Source organism: Sinohyriopsis cumingii, unplaced genomic scaffold, assembly GCF_028554795.1.
Source record: "Sinohyriopsis cumingii isolate HCF-2022 unplaced genomic scaffold, ASM2855479v2 utg001101l, whole genome shotgun sequence".
Classification (NCBI taxonomy): Eukaryota; Metazoa; Mollusca; class Bivalvia; order Unionida; family Unionidae; genus Sinohyriopsis; species Sinohyriopsis cumingii.
Window position 1 is genome coordinate 448,507 of NW_028315960.1, and position 26,410 is coordinate 474,916.

General features: G+C 34.8%; 1 protein-coding gene across 1 annotated transcript in view; it reads left to right on the forward strand.

Annotated features, from left to right (window-relative positions):
• LOC149772842 (uncharacterized) overlaps positions 1 to 26,410 on the forward strand; it is a 66,895-nt gene that overhangs the window by 2,635 nt on the left and 37,850 nt on the right. Inside the window, exon 2 of the mRNA XM_089947208.1 lies at positions 22,562 to 22,693. The gene's annotated coding sequence lies outside the window, so the exon portion shown is untranslated. The remainder of the gene's footprint in view (positions 1 to 22,561; positions 22,694 to 26,410) is intronic.

Consider the following 26,410-nt stretch of genomic DNA (forward strand, 5'->3'; position numbering starts at 1 on the left):
GATGTTCTTAATTTTGAAAGAAACAAAAGCAAAATATAAATTGAACAAAAGCCGCCTGAGTCCAATTTTTCGTGCAAGATGAAATCATTGAATTGAGAGTGATTAAGTTCAATCAAAAAATCTCAAAATTCAGTGCTGATGAAATTGTTTCAATTTTAGCAGAAATTACGTCAGGAATAAAATTCTTAAATGGTATAAACTACTAAACACATCCTTTCATCTGAAGTATGTTTATTGTGATATTTATCTATATTGTGTGTTTGACTTTTATCCATGACTGTATACTGTAAGTGTCATTTGTAGTCAACATATTTCATAGCTAATTTTTGTCCATGATTCTACAGTAGACTGTACGTTAAGATAATGTAGATATGTTGACATGGCCCTTTGACCTAAGACGGTTCTAGAAGGCCTACATGCCTTTTGGTCTTTTTTGTAAGTTATAATTAGGTTGTTTACTGACGTTTGGTTCAAAGTATATTTTTGGGTTTATTAAAAGAAATTAAGAATGTTTTAGAAGGGAACAATTTTTCGAATTTGTTGGGGAAATGCTCCACATTTTTTTTTGTCGTGTCTTAGTCTCTTATATATGGTTGTTTTGATCAAAGTTAATTTTCCTATCTTTAACTTAATTTTATTCAGATTTAATTTGCGAGGAATATTTTATTGAAATTATTAATTGTAATTACAATTAAATTATTCATTGGAATTACAAAGTGCTCATTGATGTTTGGGCTAACTCAACCACAGTTTTGGGAATAGTTCAGTGACTTTCTGGATTGTATCACTGTCATTTATTAAGTATATTGGTACATTATCTCATCCAGGACTATTGACATATCAGCGCATTCAATACCGGAATTCATCTGGAACACTCTAAACTTTTGGATATGTGATAGAACTTTTAGGACCATTGAATTTTTCTCTTTGTATTCATGGGAAATAAAATTATTTGTTGAACTGTACTTAACTTCTTACTTTTTCTGTTATTTAGTTAAGGACCATATAGTCGTAACATTATGTATTACTTTATTAACATGACGATCCATAGTAATTGATTTAGTAGCGCTTGTTTCCAGTTTATTATTTCTTCCATTTTCATTCGTCCCAACTGGTTGCCGTCAGTCAGTTTTACTTGATGTCTGCCTCATCTCCTATAAATGCGCTAGAAGAACATAAAAAATGCTGCACACTTAAAAAGGTCCCTTGTCATCTCTGAATACAATAAATTTCAATGCCCCAAATCAAAGAACACTACTTTCTCAGGGAAACGTGTGTTTGTGTAAGAAGGGATACACTAAAGAATACATATTTTAACAGCCGTTATGTAAAGGAAAGAAACGCTTGGTTCTATTCCTTGTGAAGTGAGTGAAAGTTGAAATACGCACCATATATGCAAACAACACAAAGAAAAATAGTGTGGTCGAATTATAATTTTAACAAATTTTTTAACTCATTTCTTTATATCCATGAGCGGTTTACCAGTCCTTCCACATGAATGATCTCGTCAATGCATTTCATTGGAGACACACCGTGGTAAATATCGATTTTCAAAGCATTATGTTTCCTACTAAATTTAGTAAATTTACCATTGTTATACCTGTTATTAATATAGGCGAGGTCTTTGGAACCGAGTCTGACAATAATCCTCCCTAACCTGTATTGGTATTCATTAACGGTTATGTGGCTCCGAAAACCGTCTATCAGTATCGGCACAGGTCTTGGAAGGGTGTAGTTTTGTGGGATGGGGCGGTGGGACAGATGTTTCTGACTTTTTGTGACCGACCATTAAATGGCGTTTTTTGGGGAAGGGAATAGATTCACGCGGGTCGGGTTTTGGGTGAAACTGCTTGCATTTTCTCTACCAAAAATAATAATTTCTTCTTTTTTAATGTTACGATTACTTTTTTTTAAAACTTATATGATAATTTGAATTAAACCTTTGTTTTTTTAATGACAGCGAGAATAGTTTAAGATATTTAGGGGCAGGTTTTGTTTATTCCATGCCCTGCTCCCCCCCCCCACACACCCCGCTGAAAATGAAATATTCCAACTGGACAACGAAAGTACACCCCCGCGCGCGGGTGATAGCTAAATGAATCTGTTGGTTTCTTAGTTATTGATCAAGTTTTTTACATTCGGAACTTCGAGTGCAATCCTACGGATCATATTTCAGCGGTATATTTTTGTCTCGCAGAAATTAGCTGAGTTTGTCCAAATGACCTTCCTCACAGACGACTGCCTGAGCCTAGGAATGGTCGGGTGACTGTGTGGTCTAAGGCTCTCACCTTTATATGTCACTCACAAATGAGTGCTAGTCTCGGCTTGACCAATACGGGTATGTAAGAATGCTTGCCAGTAGCTATCAGTGGGTCTATTGTTTTTCACGTTGATTTACTTGGTTATTCCTCAGCTAGATATATTATATGTCACGTATACCCTATCGTGTCCTTAAAAATATTGTTAAGCTCACATAAACATAACAATGGAGTCTGCGAACACAACCAAAGAATTGTAAGACCTTCTAAAATGACCCAAAATGGCATCAGTAATGGGTTAGTATGACACACCGATGATGTAATTCGATCTTATATTACTTTATAAGCCCACAGCTTCGTCTCAGGTTATGTAAACGCTCATCCAAATCCCCAAACCCACCCACCCACCCCACCCACCCAAAAAACAAACAAACTTATTGACAAATCCTCAGAAATAAGAGAACGTTCTTAGCTATTTAACTTGCAATTTCCTGGAAATCTTATGCTTTTATACCAAATTATACTGTTTCAATAACGAGATTTTCGGGTCGATAATGAAATGTTCTCACTAATTGGATGAAAAATAATGAAGTCGTTACAAACTGAACTTAAATACATTATGTTGTGGAAACTTCAGGTGTATGAATTTTTTGCGCAGCACGAGTTTACCTTCACCATGCTAACACTGGTAGCATATCCCAGCCCAGTTGTCGACATTTTTACAAAGATTAATGAAGGTAATCCAGAACAGCAGGGCAAGCTATGCAAATGATCAACATATTTTGTTAGTTAATAACTTATTTAGGTTAATGAATCAACTTAAATATATTTAAATTGTATATTAATAACTCACTGTCAAAAAAATAATTACTATAAAATGTAATTTGTGTCTATCTTTGGCAAAGCATTTTCCGTATATTTTGTTGATCACGAATAGTAATTGATTTGTTTATTATTATATTTGTTATCTTGTCATCGGATGTGTTGTTATCATTTTTATGGCACTCACACCTTTGCTTTTTCATGGTGTAAATTGGTAGATATTCTCGTCATTAAGACAATTTCGAAGAAGTACTTCCTTCGTAATGCAGAGCTTATTCCAGTATTGCGGATAAAAGTATTTTCCCCGCAAATTCGATGTAACCAGAATTTTGTTGTAAAACTTCCATTTTACAAAAAGGTGATTGACAACCAGAATGTAAGTAGATCAAGTGTCTGTCAGACAAAGGTCATTATGGTTATATAGGTATCTATTTAAAATCCAATGGTTTTATGCATTCATTTCCATTATTCATATTACACGTGCTCAAGCTGTTGACCTCAGGGAAGGGACCAAGAGCACAATATCAAGAACCTATTCATTATGTGTCACTTTTCTATCATTTAGCTGAAAGGCTTTTCGCTCATTTTAAAACAATTTAGCTTAAATAACAAATCTAAATAGGCTGTTGGACTATTGATAGTCTAAAATTTGTATTCTGACGTAAGCTATGCACCCTAAGTCTCGCTTTCTATTAACGATATAATTCGATAAATGGCGTTACTTTGTGAAGCTCGTCTATTGGTGGGGCCGAAGAATCAGCTATGCCATGTTTTGCTACTTGCTTCTTTAATATGTAGATGTCGTCGTATTACTTGTATACCAACTTACTTTGGGCCAATCACAACATTATTAACAATGTTATCACGAGATTTAAGCGTGCAAAAATGTCATGTATAAATGTTGATATTTAATGGTTAATCATTCAAATATAAAAAAATAGTATATATCAAACATTTAACACCCTTGTAAAGTTTCAACAATCAATGCCTCAGTCGTTAAATATGACTTTCTGTAGTAATCATTTCACCAATAAAATATGCGTGTCAACTTTCGTCATAGGCATGTATACAAAACTCACCAATAAAATATGCGTGTCAACTTTCGTCATAGGCATGTATACAAAACTCACTAACAAAATATGCGCGTCAACTTTCGTCATAGGCATGTATACAAAACTTACCAATAAAATATGCGTGTCAACTTTCGTCATTGGCCTTGTACTTTTGGGCGATCGTAACCTCGTGAATTCAGGTGGAGGTATTACAAAGCTCAATCAATGAGGACATTATTAAGGTCGAAGGTCAAGTAGGACTCGACGGTTAAAAAAGACTGCTAAATTAAACGTGACTTAAATAATGACTATACATTGTGGAGTTTGCTTTCTTTTGTATTGTTTAGCTTTAAGTAGAGAAATATCATGATGGGGTACTGTCCTTTAGACGTGTCTTTAATGTGCTCTTTGTCACTTATTCTTATATTATCATCTGACCCCTTATCCATGCCATCACCTTTTCTAGCAATTTTCAACACAAAGGATAGCATTACGTAGGCGTAGACTTGGGGACATAGTATGATAAATCAGGCTTTCAAACCATGATGTTGCTGATGGATGGTTTATGGGGCCAGCAAAACCGCCCAACAGTATAATCAGTGTTTTACTTGTGGGGGGGGGGGGGGACCTGTCGTTACAACGCTTACCCACATTGTCTGTGAAGCTGCTGCTCTTGGGGAAAATTATAAGGTTTTATTAGAGGGATATTTTGGCTTGTTAATGAACATTTCTCACTGACTGGACTAAAAATAACGAAGTCATTATAAAATGAAGTTATGTACGTTAGTTGTAGAAACATCAAGTTGAACAACTGCTTGGTCAGCAAGTTTTTACTTATACCATTTTAACAATACGTTTTTGACAGCCCCAGTTGTCGACATTGTTCCAAAATTTAGTGAAGCATATTCAGAATAACAGGGAAAATACGCAAATCAACCATATATTTTGTTAATTAAAACTAAATAAGGTTCATGAATAAACTTAAGAATAAGTAAACAGTTCGTGAATCGAATCAATGTTAAATAAAATTGAATTTGTTTCTCGTTTTCTTTAAGTCTTTGTCCTTGCAAAAGTACTTGTTTTATTTATTAATATTTTTGTCATGTCAACAACGAATTCAGTTTTACTATCTTTTGTGATCAACCCGGCTCCGACCTTTGCTTATTCATAGTGTAAAATGCTGGATGTTCTCGTCAAAGTTGACCAGTTTCGAAGAAAAGCTTACTTTTCAATTACTTGCGTCAAAGGATCAATACCATTCTCGTCGTGTATCGTAAAAGAGTTCATCCTACACAATTACATAAAAGGCACCGTACACACTTACACAAAAACACCCTCTACACTTACACAAAAGACACCCTATATACTCACATGAAAGATACAATATATACTAACACAAAAGACACTTCCACACTTCCACAAAAGACACCCTACCCATTTACTCAATAGGTACCATACACGCTTATATAAAAGACACCCTATACACTAACATAAAAAACACCCTATATACTACCACAAAAGACACACTTACACAAAAGACACCCTATGCACGAGCACAAATTACACCCTATATACTAACACAAAGGTCACCTAAACACTTACACTAAAAACACCCTTTACACTAACACAAAAGACACCCTACGCACTTACACTAAATACACCCTATACACTAACACAAAAGACACCCTACACACTTACACAAAAGGTATCGTCACACCTATTACAAAAAAAATCCTATACACTTACACACATGGCACCCTACACACTTGCACAAAAGAGACATAAATATTCAAATATAAAGATGACTCAATTTTTAAGGAATACATTGAATATATAGGGATAAACATAATTTTGTTATATCCATATATATTTTTAAGGCATGCACTCATTATGCAAATATTTAAAACCAGTTCTTTCAATCATGAAAAAGGACTTTTTATGTATTAAACCTGGTAAACAGCCACATCAACTCCATACGTCCTGACGAGCAAGCACTGTTATCAAAACTGTATCTCAAACTTTTGCGACTAGTAATGGAATTTCGCCTGAACACCTATAACAACAGTAAACACTTTCACATATGTTCGCGCTTGCTCCTAAGCAAATTAGATGATACAATGAGTATGTAATTAGAGACATTTTCTGTCCGATAAAAGTTATGTCTCATAGGTATTTATTTGAATCCGGGGCCCCGAGTGGTCGAGTGGTCTAAAGTGCTTTCCGTTACGGATCACTGCCATCTCACCTCTGTCTGCGTGGGTTCGAGTCTCGGATTCGGCCAGTGTGGGTATGTGAGAAAGCTTGCCAGTAGCTTCTCGTGGGTCGGTGGTTCTTTCCGCGGTTTTCCCGGGTTCTTCCTCCGCCATTAATACTGGCCGCCATGTATAGGCGTGTGCTGAAAAATGGCGTTAAACCGTACAACAACAACAACAACAATTTTTTTGAATCCAGTGCTTCTGTATATTCATTTTGATTATACGTCCCACGCTCGCTCGAGTTGTTGGTCTCAGGACTGAATCAAGAGCAAAGCACCTAGTTATTAGAACATCACGTGACACTTTCTTATTATTTTGCTTTAAGGTTTCCTCTTAATTGGTAACAATATATGTTAAACAACTCTAAATAGGCTGTTCGGCTATTGCTAATCTGCCACTGGTGTTCATACATGAGGTACTCACCATAAGTATCGCTTTCAATTAACCAGATGCGATAACTGGTGATACTTTGGTAAATTCCGTCTGTTGGAGTGTTTGTAATGTTGGTTTGGATCATCAATGCTCTGTGAATAACATGTGTTGGAAAGTAACAAATTAGAGTGTGTCTGAATGTAATTAGCGTAGTTATCACATTCATGCAGTTTTAAAAGAAAGTTTGATGTTAATTAGCTTGTACGACATGGATCATACCACCCACATAACAGGACGCTACTTGATATTAGAGATGCAGTTTTTGGTAAACCGATTCAGGTAGGTACAACATAGCCTCTCTTGATCAGTGATGTATATATTGAAACACATGTTAAGTATGGCTGTTGATGGCAGAACTTTCCCTCGTACATTTGGGTCATCGTAACCCCATGAAATCCGGTGGGCTTAGGATAAAATTGAAATAATGAGGAAATGATTTGTGTCGCGTAAGATATTCAAAGGTTAAAGAGGTTTGATAAATAAATCGTGACTAAAATATTGAATATGACAAGATTTACTACATTATATGCATATTTTTAATAAAAACATCCTATTATACCCGAGCAAGAATATATATATATATATATATATATATATATATATATATATATATATATATATATATATATATATATATATATACTTTAACTGCAATTTGTATTTTGTCCAGGCATGCATTTTCTAGAGATGTGCGTGTATGCAGAGACACGTTCATATCTAGAAACATTTATTTTGCGTTTAAAAATGGAACGAATAGCCGAAACATCGTCCTCAACATCAAATGTTAATTACATGCAAAGACTGACTGGCTTTGAATCAGTCTGGTTAGGAATGGACTTTGTAACGTAGCTGTGCTATAGTAAAAGCTATGAGAAGAGGAATGTAAGGAAACGTGTGGGACACCCCTTAATTTTGTCTTTGTATGGACGGGAAGGTGTGGGACACCTTTACTAAGTACATCAAGAATAAGTGTCCGCTACGCAATAGCTACACAAAAAGAGACCATTACATTCCCTGAAAAAATATGTAGTTTTACTATTTTATAATCCTCGCCGTTCGCATCTCTAAACAACAATATTTGTTATTTACGTCTGTATTAGCTATATCTCAAACGCCAAGTATCTCGCCTTCTCAAGCGCTTTTATTTTTTTAATTTTGTTGCTTTCCTTTTAGTTTTAAAGCATGAACATAACGAAGAGTCAAAATACAAAAATCAATGTACTGTGTGCATTCGACCGAGTCAGTGCAGCTCATGTTGCAAGTAATGTCTGTTTGCACTACCCCCTTGTGGAGTTGGTTCTATGAGAGGATTTGTAGTGTCTCTACGAAACTGATAGACTAAGGCTTTGCAGCAGTGTAAACTTTGCACATCAACACTCATACGTGGGAATTAACACAACCTGACGAATCTGCGGGAAAGGTTGTAATACACCAATGATTACAGATGCAATCACCTACGTTTGCACGTGCAGGTCTTATTACCCACCTCAAAAGGTCATAGAGGTCATGGTAAGTACCAAATTTTAATACAGCAAAGTATTTTCCAACGAGTGCGGAAATGCTTTCGCCTTTTTTTTTTTGCTGCTTCCCAGCTGAAATGGTTTGTTTGCACTGGAATTGGAGAAAAAGCTAAAGTTAGGATGATGAGCGAAAAAACTATGCTGCCTTCAGCTTCCACGTTATATTTCATTCCGTATATATCAATAAATTAGAGGTTTATTTCCAACATACAACCTATTTCTCGTTGTAAATGGTGTCGCAAATATTTGAAAGATTCTAATATGCAAATCGATCAAAACATGTCTAAACAGTCTCTCTAAAACCTGTACTTACACGGGTAATTTTTTTTCAGCAAATTGCATTTCATTTTTACTTTTCATATCATCTCGTTTATGTGGTAACCCTTAAAAATGGCTTTCCAGGAACTGATAAGATTTTTCAAGTGTTTACTTTTACATGTCATCTAAATATTAGAACCGATATTGTCGAAAATATTGTATTGTTCTAGATATGAATTGTCAGCAATCCGTTAGAGTAAACGATGTGGATAAGATCAGACATGATGGAAAGCATGATGCAACGTGATACTCGGACTGAATCTGTCATATCTGTTTTTTTTTGTGTGTGCAGACAAACGGATTTTTGTAGACCCTATCAAAGGCTAACGTCGTTAGTGTGAATAAATTCATTATGATATGGTAATTGCTTTTATTCGGTTGCATTGTGACATTTTATATTAGACAGTCTCGGTATTTGGAAGGGACTTTAGTAAAAAAATTATTTTATCAGTTGTACGAAATCATTGAATCATTGTGAGTTTTGACTCTATGGTCTTCAACTATTAACAGAAAAGAGCGAAAACCAACAAGTCTTGTAAAATTCAACAAATAATTTATTTCTCTAGAATACAACAAATTGAAAAGTTAAAAGGAACTTACATTATTGTGAATCAAAAACGAAATAGTCTAAATGCTTTATCATGAGTCCAAATGTATGAAGTTTCAACTAAATTCCGGTGGTATTCCCCCCAAAAAATCCGATACTGAATGTGTTGATTTGCCTCCAGTCTCGAATGTGCTAATGTATCAATGGTCTGGGATGTGGCTACGTGCCTAAAGTCTTTTGATCTATCACGATAATATAATCCATAATATACTTCGCTGAATTCACTATAATTCCATATTAATGTTTCAGTCCAAGAATTTTATTGAGCACTTTGTAATTCCAGTGAATAATAATAATCTGAATAAAGAGATGCACCCAAATTAAAAACTGAACACAACGATAAGACAGAAACTGCTTCAAATGTTAAGGCAAGAATGAATAAACATAATGTAAACAAGTTTGTATACATCTCAACATGACCCACGTCGCAATTACTATTTTCTGGAAATATTTTGTCAACATAATCAGAAATGTCCTTTCTGGAATTTTCTAAAGTCAGAATCGAAACTGTATTTTTAACTCAAATTGAAGTAGACATGTTTATGATTAATAATGATCTGAATATTTAATATACACTCATGGAGAAATATTAGTTATGTATTAAGTTATTAACAAAACTGTTTCTTTTCAGATACACCATTAACTTGATTTTGGACAAAGGGCAAGTTAAAAATACAGATATACGTGACATATAATCATGGAGAAAAGCCAACAAGCCATACAGATTATTAATGCATAACACCATCTTACCGTGTATCACGCAATGACTTCAGTCATTTCTTATCTATCAGATAGCGTTAGTAACTTTAAATATAACAATCCAGAATCGAGATCAAACAACGATCCAATACACAATCGGCTTTTAAAGAAAGGAGGAAAAGTTTCCTTATTTAATAGTCTTGAGAAAGACCGTCGACATACTTTCAAATATTGAGCATGATCGCGCGCGCGTGTGTGTGTGTGTGTGTGCGTGCGTGCGTGTGTGCGTAGGTGTGTACGTGCGTGTGTGTGTGTGTGCGTGCGTGCGTGTGTGTGTACGTGTGTACATGCGATACGTTAAAATACAAAGCTCTCGTGAGAGATATTGGTACGGTTGTTGAAGGGACTTTGCTGCATTGGTATATTGTAAGCACTTTTTTCCTCAAGTATATTCCGAAGAAAACTGAAATGTGGCGAAGCAATGCCAGCAAAAATGCTATATATGTTCGTATAATTTGGTTTCTTTACACGGTATTTTGAATATCTCGGTGTATGACAAAGCAATGGAGATGAAAGCAATACTATACACTTTTCATCAAAAACATCCTGTGTTTTAATCTTACTTGACATTTACCCCATTTACAAGTATCCTTGGGTTTGGGATACCGAGACTTGACATTTAGGCCTTATACCAGTATCCTTGGGTTTGGGATACTGAGACTTGTCATTTAGGCCTTATACCAGTATCCTTGGGTTTGGGATACTGAGACTTGACATTTAGGCCTTATACAAGTAACCTTAGGTTTGGGATACTGAGACTGCAACATGAAGAAAAAAAAAACAAGCAACTAAGACTTGTTCTTGATAAAACCTTGCACTTCAGACAGGCATGGTAAAGTACACTTTTGTCGTTTATGTTTATGATTTGTCTTGTTTGTCCTGTCTTGTAATTGCCTTAGACAAAGACGCAATGAGAGTCGAAAGCGCTTTGGCTAGTTTAATAAGTTTTGCACAGTTCATCGTTAGCTTTTTAGCGTTTATCTTATCAATCATTGACACGCGCCATTCCTTGCTGGAACTTTACTCCTAGTGTTAGATAATTATAGCTATGGACCTGCCATTAGTTCTGACAGTCAAGACAATTGGGCGATTTTGTCAGCTAGTCGCATTACCGCTCATCTGTGTTTAAAGATGCAGGTGTGAACAAGACTAAATGTGTCTGCTGCTACTTCTCCCTGATAGCAAATTATCACTTCAGAGAAAAGGTTTTTCTGTCACATCAAATGGGTTTGGGAAAATGGGGATTTAGAGAGTGCCTAATTGCACATTTTGGGCGGAAATCAGTTTAGGATGTGCGTATTTGCGTAGTTTCAGAAGGGTTAGCTTCTCTGACAAGGCGTTGTTTCGGTAATAAGAGATCATTAATGTTTCGTTTCCACAACATAAAATATCTCACGCTTATTGATGCAACCCTTGACATAAAATCTTCAACATGTAAAATAGACTGGTTGTCAAATCTATTGGCTAAATGAATGTCTATAAAATGACAATCGATTCAACAAACTCATTCCACTTTTTTCGTTTACTACCATGATACTTTTCCATCCTTTTATGTACTGTTTTCGGATTAATTTGCAATGCAGTAGTATGCAATTAGAATGAAACTATAACGGTAAGTATGCTTTGTTAATAGTACTTCTGGCAGTAGTAGTAGAAGTCGCTGTTGCACAACGTTAACATGATTTGCGAAGTATAATTGGACTGAGTGCTACGTGCCTAAAATTTATTCAGTTTACGTCTAGATTCGGTTACACACACACACACACACACACACATATATATAAACAAAACTATTGATTTTCTGAAGGTTATGTTACATGGTTTGATGAATAAATTTGGGTTCCGTTTGAGACATTTGTGTAGAAAATAGTTTATATAACAACAACCCAATTGCTCGTGGTAAAGTAATAAACAGCATAGGTAGTCTTAATTACTGGGAGTCTTGATTCTTAATTACGGGGAGTTAAACATGAAAATAAACAGAAGAAATGCACAAAAACAAACGCGCCCATATGTTCAGTTTTGATTAGATAGTAAACTCGCGCATGCGTATAGGTCTGACTATACAGGGATAGGTTTTTAAACTTTTGTTGGGAAAGAGTTTAGATTATTTATGTTAGGTCAATTAATTCTTTAAATACTCTAGGCTTTGTATCAACTACTAAAAAGCAAGGTATCATAATTTGCATATCCTACCCTAACAGATCTAGATATTTATTAACAAAAATCGCCTCGAATATCATTTCTAAACGTAACGTCTAAAATAGCATCAAGCAGTGTTGCGAAAAGAATAAACAACATTTCTTAAGTGAATGACGCATTAGGACCACAGAAAGATAACAAAGTAACATATATTAAATCAGGTCGATACAAATTAGAAACTAATAGGATTAAACATCACATTTTATTTGAAACTAGAGATCAAAACGGATTTTGTCTGTTAATTTCTAAGAGGTATTAACAGTGTTTGATTTAATATTTTGACTACTAAATATCTAATAAAAGTTCTGATTTAAAAATTATTATTAAACTCCAGGCAGAAAAAGTACACCTATTAAAGGGGGCCCCGAGTGGCCGAGTTGTCAAAAGCGCTTCCCGTTACGGATCATTGCAATCTAACCTCTATCTACGTGGGTTCGAGTCTCGGGTTCGGCCAGTGTGGGTACGTAAGAAAGCTTGTCAGTAGCTTATCGTGGGTAGGTGGTTCTTTTAGAGGTTTTCCTGGGTTCTTCCTCCATCATTTATACTGACCGCCACGTATAGCCTATATTGTGTTGACAAAATAGCGTTAAACCTTACAAACAACAACAGTATCATTTACATTATTTAAATTATCCATTTTAATAATATGTAAATCCGTACGTTTCAGTTTCTGAATATAAAGAAAATGCACATAATGTCGAATGGAGTGGTAAAGATGCTTGTAATTTTAATTTCTTTTGATATCTTTAATCCATACTTCACCAACTTTCTTGTGAATAAGTCGTCTTAACGTCTTTAGTATGATGTAAAGTATCGAAAGCTACGAAGTATACTGCAGGTCAAATGTAGGGAGAAATATTGATGGCTTACTGTCTTCTGCACTTCGCAGTAAAAATTAGAATGAGTGCTGTTCTCCTCCTCTTATCTGCTATTATTATTAGTAGTAGTAGTAGCAGTAGTAGTAGTAGTAGTAGTATGTAATATTGTTCATTACTAATGTGGTTACTTCAAAACATTAAAACGTTGCTTCATAATTAGTTTAGTACTGAATTCAGGGAAGAACAGTGTCTTTTAATACCAGTGTTCTTCATCCTAGCTAAAGATGCCTACGATATTTTGCAGCTTAGAAAGATTAAGGTCACCTAATATTTGGTTTTAGTCGTTTCAGATTTCTTCATCAACGATGAATTTTCATGTCTGTAATATAAGACAGTTTCTTTTTATTTGTTCTAAATCACAAAGCACTCGTTTTTGTCCAGGAACAAAGTTGGTAGACAAACACAATATCTATAATTTTATCATTAACCTTATTGCTGGTGTGTACCAATTATAAGTCCTTGTTTAATTTTTCATGTAAAGGGTTGATTTTCGTGGCATATTCCCCTATATTTTTTATAATTAAATGGTAAATAAAACGCTTTGATAGCGTTGCCTATGAGAAATGATTTTGGACACAAAATCTGTTATGTTGGGCTCTTTAAAATCTAAAATTTATTCCCCGAGGTTTTTAATTTGTTTCGAATCATTGTGAAAAACTGATATTGAAAATGTTAACATTGGACTTTATTAACGTTAGATTAAACCAACTGTTCTTACCTATCGGAAACAGAGTTTTAATGTTCAAGTTACTGATATACTGCATGTTGACGCAGTCTTGTGCCAAACAATATGTGGAAAAGCATTAAACCTTTCATAGACTGGTGTAACAAAATGTTTGGAATGGCGCAAGGAAATATCGTACACTGTGAAAAAGGTATAGTGCGTAGTTAGTTCTACAATTATTGTGTTCTCAGTAAATATAACATTCTATTTAACTGAGGTCTTTGTGTTAAAGATCAAAGTCGAAACTGTTCTGTGCAGGCTTGAGCTTGAAATTGATTCTGGAGTTTTGTTTCATGCTTTAACATTCCGGCACCATCCAAACCGAGACTATGTCCTCGGGTACTGTATCGCATATTAGGACGTTTATAGTTTTCATTGACTTACTTCGTATACTGAATGGCATTCGGGTTGGCACATGAATTGTGTGCATTCGCTAGTTTAAATTGTATCTACAACCCAATTATTGTGACCATAAAATATACATTTACAGATAGCAAGAAACATTGTACGAGATTTTATTTATTTATGAGGTTTAACCTTTATTTTGTCAGGCAGAACGAACACAGTGAAATATCCCATTTTCCTCGAATGTTTTTTTTTTCTTCTTCTTCTAAAATCTTCTTATCTGAATTTTGTTCAGAAATGTTTTCAAAATGCTATAATCTGCCTCATCTTTTCTCTACATGCTGCAAATGCATATACGTGAGACTGTTGTATGCTTCGCTCGATAGTCTTACTCCATTATTTAAACCTATTTCGCATGAAAATCTCGTAATCAATTTGCTTCAAATTTATATAGTGCCGAGAAATATTAATATTAGCAAAAATATGAAACATATACTGAACATATCCTATCGAACAGAGTGTGACATTTCGTCCAGTTCTCCAAAATTAGGTTCCAACTGAAATGGTCTTGTTATAGATAATATGTGTACTGTATGCGATCGTGCCATGGATAATTTCAGTAACTGTACCTACATTACACAATGCAGATTAAACTCTGGTCCTTATAAGCACTAAACTGGAGTCAAGGTGAATTCAACGACTGCATGGATCTTAAAATGTTTGTAATAAGCTGTAAGTCCACTCCAGTCTTTGTTTATTTGCTCATTAAATCATGGCGATACTTTACTTTTTAGCGTTCAGCAAGTTCCGTTAGACCAGTGAGATCTGCTTCAGAGAAGCATCGCGATCTGTTGGTTTACATTATACAACAAATAGTATTCAATCGTGACTAAAGGAACACTTTTTTGACAGGCACAAAAGATGTGACTTAAAACGTGGAAAATAAGTGAAAAGGGAGTACATGGTGCTTAACTTAAACACAAAGTTGGAATTTCATCAATAAACGGTAATGTCTTGATCGGACACTCAGTGTGTCAGAAATGATTTCAGAGCGCCCTCCGTTGTGTAAGAGAGCAGCTTTTAGTAGCAAATTTAGTACGATCTTTTGCAAACTATGTGTTATCATGATCGGCCTCTTTACGGAAGTTTTTCACATAAAGGATCTGTTGGTGTTAATCGATAAAAGACATGACCGACAACCCATTTAAAGAGCCCATATGTTACTAATAACACATACATGCTCCGATAAGTTATTGCAGGCCTTACGAAGCTGACAGAGTCATTGATTTCTTCTGTCAGTGTGAACAACAGAAACTATCTTCATGTTAGCCTAAAGTGGAAAAGTGTATAGTAGACTTGAACTAGTTCTATTCAGCAGGGTTCGAGTCCTCTCGCATATATGCCAGGAGACACCGTTCCTCTTCAGCTGGATTCGAGTCATCTTGCACAAACACCTAGAAACACCGTTCCTCTTCAGCTGGACTCGAGTCATCTTGCATAAATGCCATTAGACGCCGTTCCTCTTCAACAGGATTCGAGTCATCTAGCATAAATGCCCAGAGACACCGTTCCTTTTCCGCGGGAACGGAGTCACCTTGCATAAATACATAGAGACAAAAAATATTCTTTATAGCATTTTTTGTGCCTAACACAGGGTCTCTCATCTTTACTCCGATTATGTTATCACGATCCTAATTGTGTTTCCCCATCCCGACTCTTTGTGTTAAAAGGGTATCGCTTTTCTATCAAATACTTCCAAAATCTACTTTCTTATATGTTCAATTCGCAAGCGTCACATTATAGGTTCAAACAGGCAAGTGTAACTAATCCTTCCATTATCATCTTTCGTTTACATGTTTGTCGACCTTTATTACCCTGCGTATTTTTCCTTTCACAAGGATCTATTTTGTAAACTTACGTTGTAAAAACCTGGTCTTCTTGTACATCAGCAGCAAAATAATCTCTGTGAACGAAATAGAGATAACGTGTCATACCTTTAAATGAGAAACACCAAATATCATTTGACTGCTAAAATATAATGGTTCCAAACGTCTTGTTGTTGCTGTTGTTGTTTGTGATAGTCGAGAGCAAACGAGATGTACATGGGTTACACAAATAGATGAGTGTGGCACAAACAATTAATACATACATCAACCGTAATCTTGTCAACCCCTTTCGCCTGAGAGAAATGTATTGCACTTTTGTACGAGATTTGCATACAAAATGTATAACATGTTCAATTTCTACAGAGACATAGTAGCTATGTCTAAATAAGTTTTGGCTGGAATATACTTTTTGCTTTCAAAAAACACTTTACTCAGGCTGCTTAGATCATGTGCATAATTTCATGTGCGTATCGAAAAGAAGATTCATGTTATGAAAATTAAATTATCTTTTATAGAACTTATTAAATGTAGCTCTTTTGAGATATAAAAAGTCGGGATTGGGTGGGTCTTCGTGAATGGCATTTTACTGATTCCGACATTATCTAATAATCGTATCAGTTCATCCTGATTTATCTTTATATATACATTGATACTCCATCGTCTCCACCTAGATTTGCATATATTTTCAAATAATTTCATGGTACAAAACTCCCAGCCTTCCCCAAAATATTACCAATATCAGTACTCTATTGGTAAATATGAGTTTTGTTTGTATCACATTGCTGGATGTGAGTGCGCGCGTGTGTGTGTGATTTAGATTTTTCAGTCACATCGCTACGATGTCTGCAGTGTATCAGTTTACAGTGATGTCTAGCACTGGGGCATCAAGCTGCAGATATTTAGCATCAAGTCCTACCCAGTCACATTATCCTGACACCAGGCCGACCAGTCCTAACACTAACTTCTTAATGCTGAATGCCTAGCGAGGCAGCTGTTAGTACTATTTTTATAAGTCTTTGGTATGACTCGGTCAAGGTTCAAACCTGTGACCTTCCGTACAATGCTGAATGAAGCAGGCACATTAACAAAAGGCAAATAAGTCACATTATTTAATAGGAGCAGATCTCTAGTAACTAGCTAAGTTACAGAGCGATCAAAGTCTGCACATCATAACACACGTTTCGAGTAAACAGAATAAACTTTTGTAATAGAATGCCAATTGTCTATATGTTTCTGAATATTAAGTGCAATGTTTTATAACATACCTTACAAAAATAAATCTGTAAAACATCTTTTCCATGAGAACTGAACATTATTCAGGTTGTTTCATCTATCAGTTCCCTGGGATTTGTGTGTCACAAAATAATCAAAGGATATTAGGAATTTATTCGCTTAACTTTCAAAGACGGACTTAATTTGCTGTATGTGTTCGAGACCTGGGAAGCCGAGTGGACAAAGGCGCTCGCCTTTACACATCACTTATATTTCAATATTTCATCTATGTCCTAGTGAATTCAAGTCTCGGGCTTGGCCATCGTGGGTATGTGAGGAAGCATGTTGTAGTGTGGTGATTTTCCAGGAATCTTCCACTTCTAAATATACTTGCCGCTCTATATTGCCTACCATGTACTGATAGATAGCGTTAAGCTCATAACACCAACAGCAAACATGTACTATGCATTGAAACTAAGCATCGCACATTGGTTTACAAAGAGTAAATGGCGCCCATGGCGATGATGATGGCCCAAATAAGTTTTGGCGCTTCAAGATCTCTGGCGCCTGAGGTTTTGGCGCCTCAAGACCTCTGGCGCCCGGTCGACCGCCACCCCCTACCCCCGTTAGTATGCTACTGATATCGCCCAGTGTTCGTGTTACAAATTATGTTTCCCTCCAATTCATTCAAATGTATGTGTCGATAATGTATACCACAGGTCTCTGTGTATCAACTGCATGTGAATTACAATTGATTTTAATACAGAATACATTTACCTACGCATGAGATATATATATCAAGGTACATTTTTTGAAAGTTCTTTCAATTAGCAGAATAACGGATAACGACACTAACAGTTCAAAGCAATGAACATGATACATAAATTGTAGCAAACACACATGTCAGGTCTAATTAACATGACTTGTTCCCACATATTTGAGTCTTCGTTTAAACATTTGCTTCTCTAAAGGTAAGTCAGCTGAAAAGGCTGCTATATACATTTTAATATACATTTTCGATATAGGAACCTGTGTAGTCAAGGAAGTTTCAAAAATTGTATTATCTTTGCAGCGGCGAAAGTGTTTACTGCAAATAGCACCAGACTTTCTTCTTGATCCTCCATGATATTTAAGATAAGGAATGAGTGACCAGAAAGTATTTTTTTTTGTGTAAACTAGACCGAACTTAAGAACTGAGTAACCTTAAACAGTCACAATCGAAGCATTTTCTTTCTTCTGCAGGATATCACCTTTATGGTCGTTCCTTTCTTGAGACACGGCTATTGGGGGTCTGATTGGAAACGTCACATTATAGAGTGTCTGTTCCTCAAAAGCATCAATACATATCGTAAATACTAGCTTATAAGACGAATCCAACTGCAAACTGCATAATGCGCTGAGAGATCCGGGTCGGTGTAATCCGTTAGGAGTAATCAGTAGAACAAACAACATCGACCCTGATCCGCAGGCGCATTATACTACGGCAGTTCATGAACTTTGTTCTTTGCAGTTTGACTTGACTTATAAGCGAGTAAATATGGTGCCCGATTGCTCTCTGTCTGGCATGGAGCCGCTTGTCATACAGACCAATACAGAAAATGTTTATCTTCGCAATGTTATCGTTATCACATCGCGCCAGTTAACAGAACGTAACAAGCAACTCAGTTTATATTGACAAGTGAAAAGTAATTGGACAGCTTTTACATTCGGTATGCTAAGGTGAGCTCTCGTTTTATCGTAGTGAAAGCTAGGTCCGCTTTTTTTCCGGTCATCATATTTAGAGCACTTATTTCCCGTATCGACCGTATCATACACTAAACAAGATTGCAAACTATTATCAAGCGATCTTTTGCTTCCATATATTGAAAGCCATACTGGGCTGACACACATAGATCAGTGAAGTATATTGGACTTGTTTGTTTCATTTAAAATTATGGTGTATAAACACGAAATGACAGCATTGAATGTAACTAATTTTTATTTTTGCAAAGAGTCATGAAGGAATATCAAATATTCATGAGCAATAATGACATAACTCGTCACGTAAATCAGACCTATATCGTGCGGTCTGACGTCACTGATTCAGATCCAGATCAGGAAAGACCACTTAATGATTAAATAGTTCAAATTAATGCGTCTACTGGATTTTTTGTTCTGTTCTTTATCCACATGGTCCAATGAAATCTCAGTGTAAAAGTCTCATTTGTGCATATAGGTGAAAGTCCATTATTGATGTCTTCTTCAAACTGTGCAACATCAAGATAGAGTAATTCTGTATCTATACACAACGAATAAACTAGTATTCGCCATTTGAATTCGAACAGAGCTCGCTTTGTGATTTTTTTGGTCAAACCCCATTCAACAGACATCTCATTAATTTATTCATTTGCTAATTAATATACCACAAAATAACTTGGATGTCTTTTGACTATCTTTGTTAGATAGTTAGGGATAGTTATTACGCGTAAGGCATTAATTAAATTGCAATTTTGTCACCACCACTTTAATTTTGATAACATCTTGCTAGTAAATATTAATTTTAAAAGATGAGAGAAAATGATCCTGAATGGCTGTCATCTTGATGGTGTGTCGATCATCTAAAGGGAAATTCAAGCGTATACGATGATTTGTCTACCCCATTCCACCCCACACCCAAACATACAACAATACTATTGATATGAAATTCCTCAGAAAAACTGTAGGAACAACACTTACTTTAGAAGAAACTTACCCAAATCAATATATATATATATATATATATATATATATATATATATATATATATATATATATATATATATATATATATATATATATATATATATATATATATATATATATATATATATATATATATATTTAGTGAAACAATTAACTAAGGATTCTGGTTCCATACCTGAAAATCGATTTTATGTAGAATCATTAAGAGACACATTTTGACTCGAGTCAATAATTGTACAGGTGCGCTTTTGTTGTCTTCACGAGTATTTGCAGATGCGTCTTATTTGCTTTTATCGTTCAAACATTCAGAAATCTGCATACCCTTTTTTCTGTCGCAAAACTATCTAAATCATAGAAAGCTAATTGATCGCAGAAAAGTATCAATTGTAATTCTCTTGTGCTGTATGAAAAACTCTTTGTCTTGTTCCACTACCTTAACTGCTATTTTTACACTAAACAAACTCAACTATCGGATTTTCCTGCCTAAAACAGTATATAAATTTCAATACAATGTTGATATGGATTTTTGAAAGGGGAATGATTAATTACTGAACTGACAACGATAAATGGGATATCGGCAGGTTCGTCTGGGTTCCCAATACGGTAGCTGTGCTCATTTAAACGTAATCAATGAGACGCAAAGGTTCGAAAATACTGTTGTGAATCCAATTTAACAAGTTTTAGATAAACAAATCAAGGTTAAATTCAATATTAGTATTTAATATTAAGACATATCAATAATTTCTATGATAATATCGATTTCAAAGTTTGCTTCTTTAGTATAAACCCAAAGTAAGACGTGTCAAGAATTCTGACTGTAACGTACTTACAAAAGAGAAATATAATTTACTGAATACTTCCAGTTGCCGTGGTCAAGCGAATCAAGAACATCTGTCGTGCTTAAAGTAGCGAACATTATAATCGGTTTACTTATCAATATTTCAGGTAATTCGATATTTGCACCAGACTACAACTGTGCCTTAAATACTTTATAAAAATAATAAATTTAAAGAAACGAAATATGCAAATTTGGTGAGTAGGAACAAATTATTTGACGGTTATCTGTAAAAAAAAAACAATGGAGAACGTGTCATTAAATTACTCCAAAGTACCAAACTCTTTTGATGAATATGCCTTGGCATCAAATTTGTTTTCAAACAAAAGCACATTTGATTATGATGAAGTTAGTATAGATTACATTCTTATCGTGTATGGTTTTCATTCTTAACCACAAAATATCTGTATCTCAATCAATCAAGGAACCATGAGATGAAACTCGACCAGAGTATTTGTGCTGGATTTTACTTGTAACGTTAATATGAAATTTACGCCATACATGTCTTTCTGTTCCATAATATTTTGTTGTTTTAGCTGATCATTGCTATATTTGATTATTACCTGGCAGGTAAAGATCAATGTATAGCTCTAAATTATTTTTTTCAATAATTACTTATACACGTATAAACAATAATTAGCATTTGAAACTATTTTTTTAATATAGTTTTCTCATAGATTTCTTCATTTTCAAGACTGGATGGATACTTTGGCTTTACGATTAACCTTTAGATCTAATGGCATATTAAAATTCAGGTCATCAAGTGTAAATATATTTAAAAAGACATCCAGTTGCATAAAGGTTGAAAAATAATTTTGAAGTATTATACTTGGCACAAGTTTAGCATTACAAAACTGGGTTTTTGTGTGTGTGGTTTTCTTTTGTTTTTTTTTTGGTGTCGTCGTTTTTGTACTACTATCAAGGTTGCGGAGTTAAATTGTTGTAATATTCACTCATTCTTTTCTTGGTTTCCTCTAAAGTGATCAACTATAGTTCACAATGCCAAATTGTTAATTTTGAAATTTAATTTGCAACAATTGACACGTTATAACGATTGTTCCAAACGTTTAATTACACCAGTTATTGTACAAAATAAAATTATAATAATGAATGGTAGTGGAAACTGTAATAGTTGCATAGCCAACAGAAAAGTAGTAGTAGTAGTAGTAGTAGTAGTAGTAGTCTTGGTGGCTTCCAATTGTATTTATACAATTATTTGTTTGAAAAATCTATATCCATTATGATACAATAAAGCATAATAATGAAATATTTTCCGTCAGTGCTTATTGTGGCAAATTGTCAATTTATAACTTCACTACCTTTATTGTATCAATCTGATTATCCAATGAATGTGTCAATCTAATAATGGTAAAGTCCCATCATTGATGAAGTCAATTTCCTGGTTACGGTAAACATTCGAGCGTTTGCACCCATTCCATCCTTTACTGTATTGAGACATACAGCCAAGCTTTAGTCGATGGCTAGTTTATATCACTGTTCAATTTAATCATTGCCATAGCTATTGTTCGTAACTAAACAACACATTGCACTAGACCATTCTGAATCAGCTGACTTCTAATATGTTTTCGTAGGTAGTCAGCTTTTGGTACTGATGAAAAAGTGAGGACTTGAACATCTGAAAAGTAATTCCAAACTTAGGAAACAATTTTTAATTTAATTTAAACTTCGGTGACGTTTTCGATATTTAAATCCTCTTTTATCCATTTGCTTCCAGTGCAACAAGGACTGATCATTGAAGAAGACAACCTCTTTCCACTGTGAAGTTCACGTGCTAAGTGTATTCTTTAGAGAGGATTGGTGCTGTCAATAATAGTGTGCATGTGGATTATTTGACTAAAGTACCGAGGTGAGTCATACTCTTTTACAAACAAATGCGTATAGATCTTTTGATTATATATATATATATATATATATATATATATATATATATATATATATATATATATATATATATATATATATACTTAAAAACTATTATGTACTGCAAAAATTCTGTTGCAAGAGTTAGCCGTCAGAAAACCAATGGTATGCACATGAAAGTTTCCATGCAATCGTGAATGTGCCTACGTTTATCTATCCATAAATCTATCGAACTCTTCATTTATTCTAGACGCATCGTTTGATACACATAATCGCCTTGCTCATACTCTCTCTCTCTCTCTCTCTTCTCTCTCTCTCTCTCTCTCTCTCTCTCTCTCTCTCTCTCTCTCTCTCTCACACACACACACACACAACGGAAAGTGTTTTCATTGGACTCTACAGGAGGTTGCGTAGTAATACTTACAGAATTTTTTTTATAAATTCGAATAAATAGCATTATCATACAGGTTAGATAATTTTAATTTGTCCTCTACAAAGATTCGAAGCCAGGTGCACGTGTAAATGGCAACTTCGCCATACCTGTAAGTACCAACCCCTATACCATCTCGACCATGCTCACATCACCAAGACACATTAAAGAGGCGGTGGTATAGGCCTCCGTGCGTACCAGACACACCCACATGTCAGCCTAGTAATTAGTTATAATATGTACACAGTCATTCCTGCTTCCTAAGAAAGAAATAAAGAGAGAGGGAGAGAGAGAGAGAGTTAGTTACAAATTTACACCATAAGAAACGGAATTTGTTACCCCTGCATTCTACAGGATATTACATGATAATACTGACATTGACAATACTGAGAATTTGTATGAATACGAATAAATAGCATTATCATAAAGATTTGAGAATTTTAATTCATACTAGCACTGTACAGATGAGAATTAATTGCTAAGTCGACTTGTCGGTGTGTCATTTCTGATAAAGAAGCCTTGTCCATAGGTCACCAAAAGATACCACGGTAAATTTTAATTCATGTACCAATTATCAGGATGTGCAGTCCATGGTCCCTGAACATTGCCCAATTATAGCCATTCAACGTTTCAATGACTCTCAAGTCATTGTGACTGAACAAGGCAGCCTTACTCCGATGTTGACGTTTGCAACAAAAATCATGTTTGTTTTCCTAGAACCTATTTTGAGCTGTAATGCTTTGTATCGACATTAAAATAAAACAAAGACCCGATACACGATTGGCAGATGTGAAAATGGACAATTTCACTTTTTCACATTGAGACAAAGTCTTCGATCTGTCTCGAATTATTACCAGCTTATGTCGTTTCTATCCTGATATATAGTACAAGTCACATGGGTCATGTATGAGTATGTACTCATTTTTAAATTAAATATATTTGAATGCTAACTTTCTGTAATCAAAGTCTATTCAATTCAGATTATTGAATGCTCTGTACATTAACTGTCACCAAGAAACTTCCACACGAAAATTATTTATCTCTATGGCCTTTCACAATGGTGGCCATGATCTAAACTTGGATCACCATAAGAGCGCATCGAGTGAAATAGTCACAATCAAAGGTATTACAAATTTATTTATCAATATGCGTAGCTTTCATTGTGATATCAACGCGCGCGACATTCAATCCGGATTGTACTGGATCACACCTTCAGGTTAATTTCGTCCAAAATTGTCTACGTACTTTTTAACAATGATTTTGTCGTATGCACCTATCGGGGCGTCTAAATAATGACCTTCCAAAGGAATATGGATGTAAACGAATCCAAATGAAATGACTACTGGCCACTTAAAAAGTATGTAGAATCAAATTCTTAAACATGACACCCATTACTGGAATAATCGGTGATGAATGCCTATATGACCTGTGTGACTTGTACTATAGGTTTATCCATTCTCATAATGTGTTCATTTAGATGAAGAGTCTATTAAAACAAAAGAAAATATGGATTTCTATTAATTATTATCGTTTTATGTTAATCGTGTATATTTGGGTTAGATTCAAACGATTTGGTATCATGCAATAAAGAAACTAAGCTTCTTCGCACAACTATATATTTGCTGACAAAGCATGTAAAATATCGAAATATCTCCCTCAAACATTATGCATTTTATCTTCGCCAGACACTTTTGTCTTATAGATGCATCATGGGGTTTGCTATAAGGATATCAGGTTAAACCCAAAATGAAACGAATATCCAAATTGCTGAAAGTACCAACTCAAAGAAGCGACGTGCGTATCGAAAAGTGCCAATGCATATTTACATAAAGGCACACTGAAATCCTTTGAGATTTTTCAGTAACTGATGCCAGTATGATCTGCCTCTCATGAACCATTGACTGCATAAAAGGCAAGAAGTGCTTCTCTAATTCATAACAATTTCAGTTGGGATCACGAGACACAGAGAGCGATACAACGGTGGCCAATGTCATATTATAATGCAAATGAAAGGCTCAATCATAAATATTTCTTTATGTGTCTATTTATCTATCCTTCTATCTCTCTGTTATATAAATTAATAAACATTTTTAATCCCTTTGCAGATATGTATACTTATTTTGATGAGTTATTATAATAAGGAACGTACAGGTTGCTGAATTATTAGTTTTAAATTGACATGATGAACTTATGTTATTACACGATTTTTAAACTATAATGTTGTTGTATGAAGAGAAAAAGAGTATATAAATTTCCAGTGCGAACGTACGTATTATTATTCTTAATATAATCTCTTAATGATAGCAATTCAGCTATCTACATGTGTAGAAAATATTGTGGATAAACTGATACGACAGAACTATGTTGTAAACAATGTCTTCGTGGAAACTGTCCATAAAGGTGTTACCTGCACCTTTAGCCACCATTTCCATCTGATAAACATTAACGTTCTAGACAAAGAGTTTTCTGGTTAGATCGACCAAGTTTCGAAAAATAAGAAGGCCAGAGTGTGCCAGGTGGCACGAGTTGGCGGTTATCATAGCATAAACTCAAGATAGTATAGACTGATACAGCTTAACCTATCAGCAACCATAATGTTATAACATTTCTCCTCTTTACCACTAATCACGATGTTATAAAATTTCTTCTCTTTACTACTAATCACGATGTTATAACATTTCTTCTCTTTACCACTAATCACGATGTTATAACATTTCTACTCTTTACAATCAATCACGATATCATAACATTTCTACTCTTTACAATCAATCACGATATCATAACATTTCTACTCTTTACAACCAATCAGGATACTATAATATTTCTTCTCTTTACCATCACTCACGATATTATAACATTTCTTCACTTTACCACTAATCACGATGTTACAATATCCCTCCTCTTTATAAAGAGCTGAAAAAAACGGTTTTATCATAGCGGGGGAAATGTACAAAAGATACTATATCACTAATCTTTGCCTGACACTTGAATACACGAAACCATTCTAGTACATGATGAACAAGCATTTCCATTTGATTTTATTTCAAGAATAACGAATGACTTTAGGTACACGGTGTATGTATTAGGACGTTTGACTGGTTCATACCAATGGTAGTAAAGTCCTAAATTAAAGTAAAATCTCACGAGGAGACCAGTTTATCAATAACATTTTGTCATGGATCGACATCAATGAGAAAAATTGGGTTTACTGTTCAAGAACTTTTGAAGCTAATTAGACTTCTGTTACCGAGCGATTTGACAAGTACTTGAAAA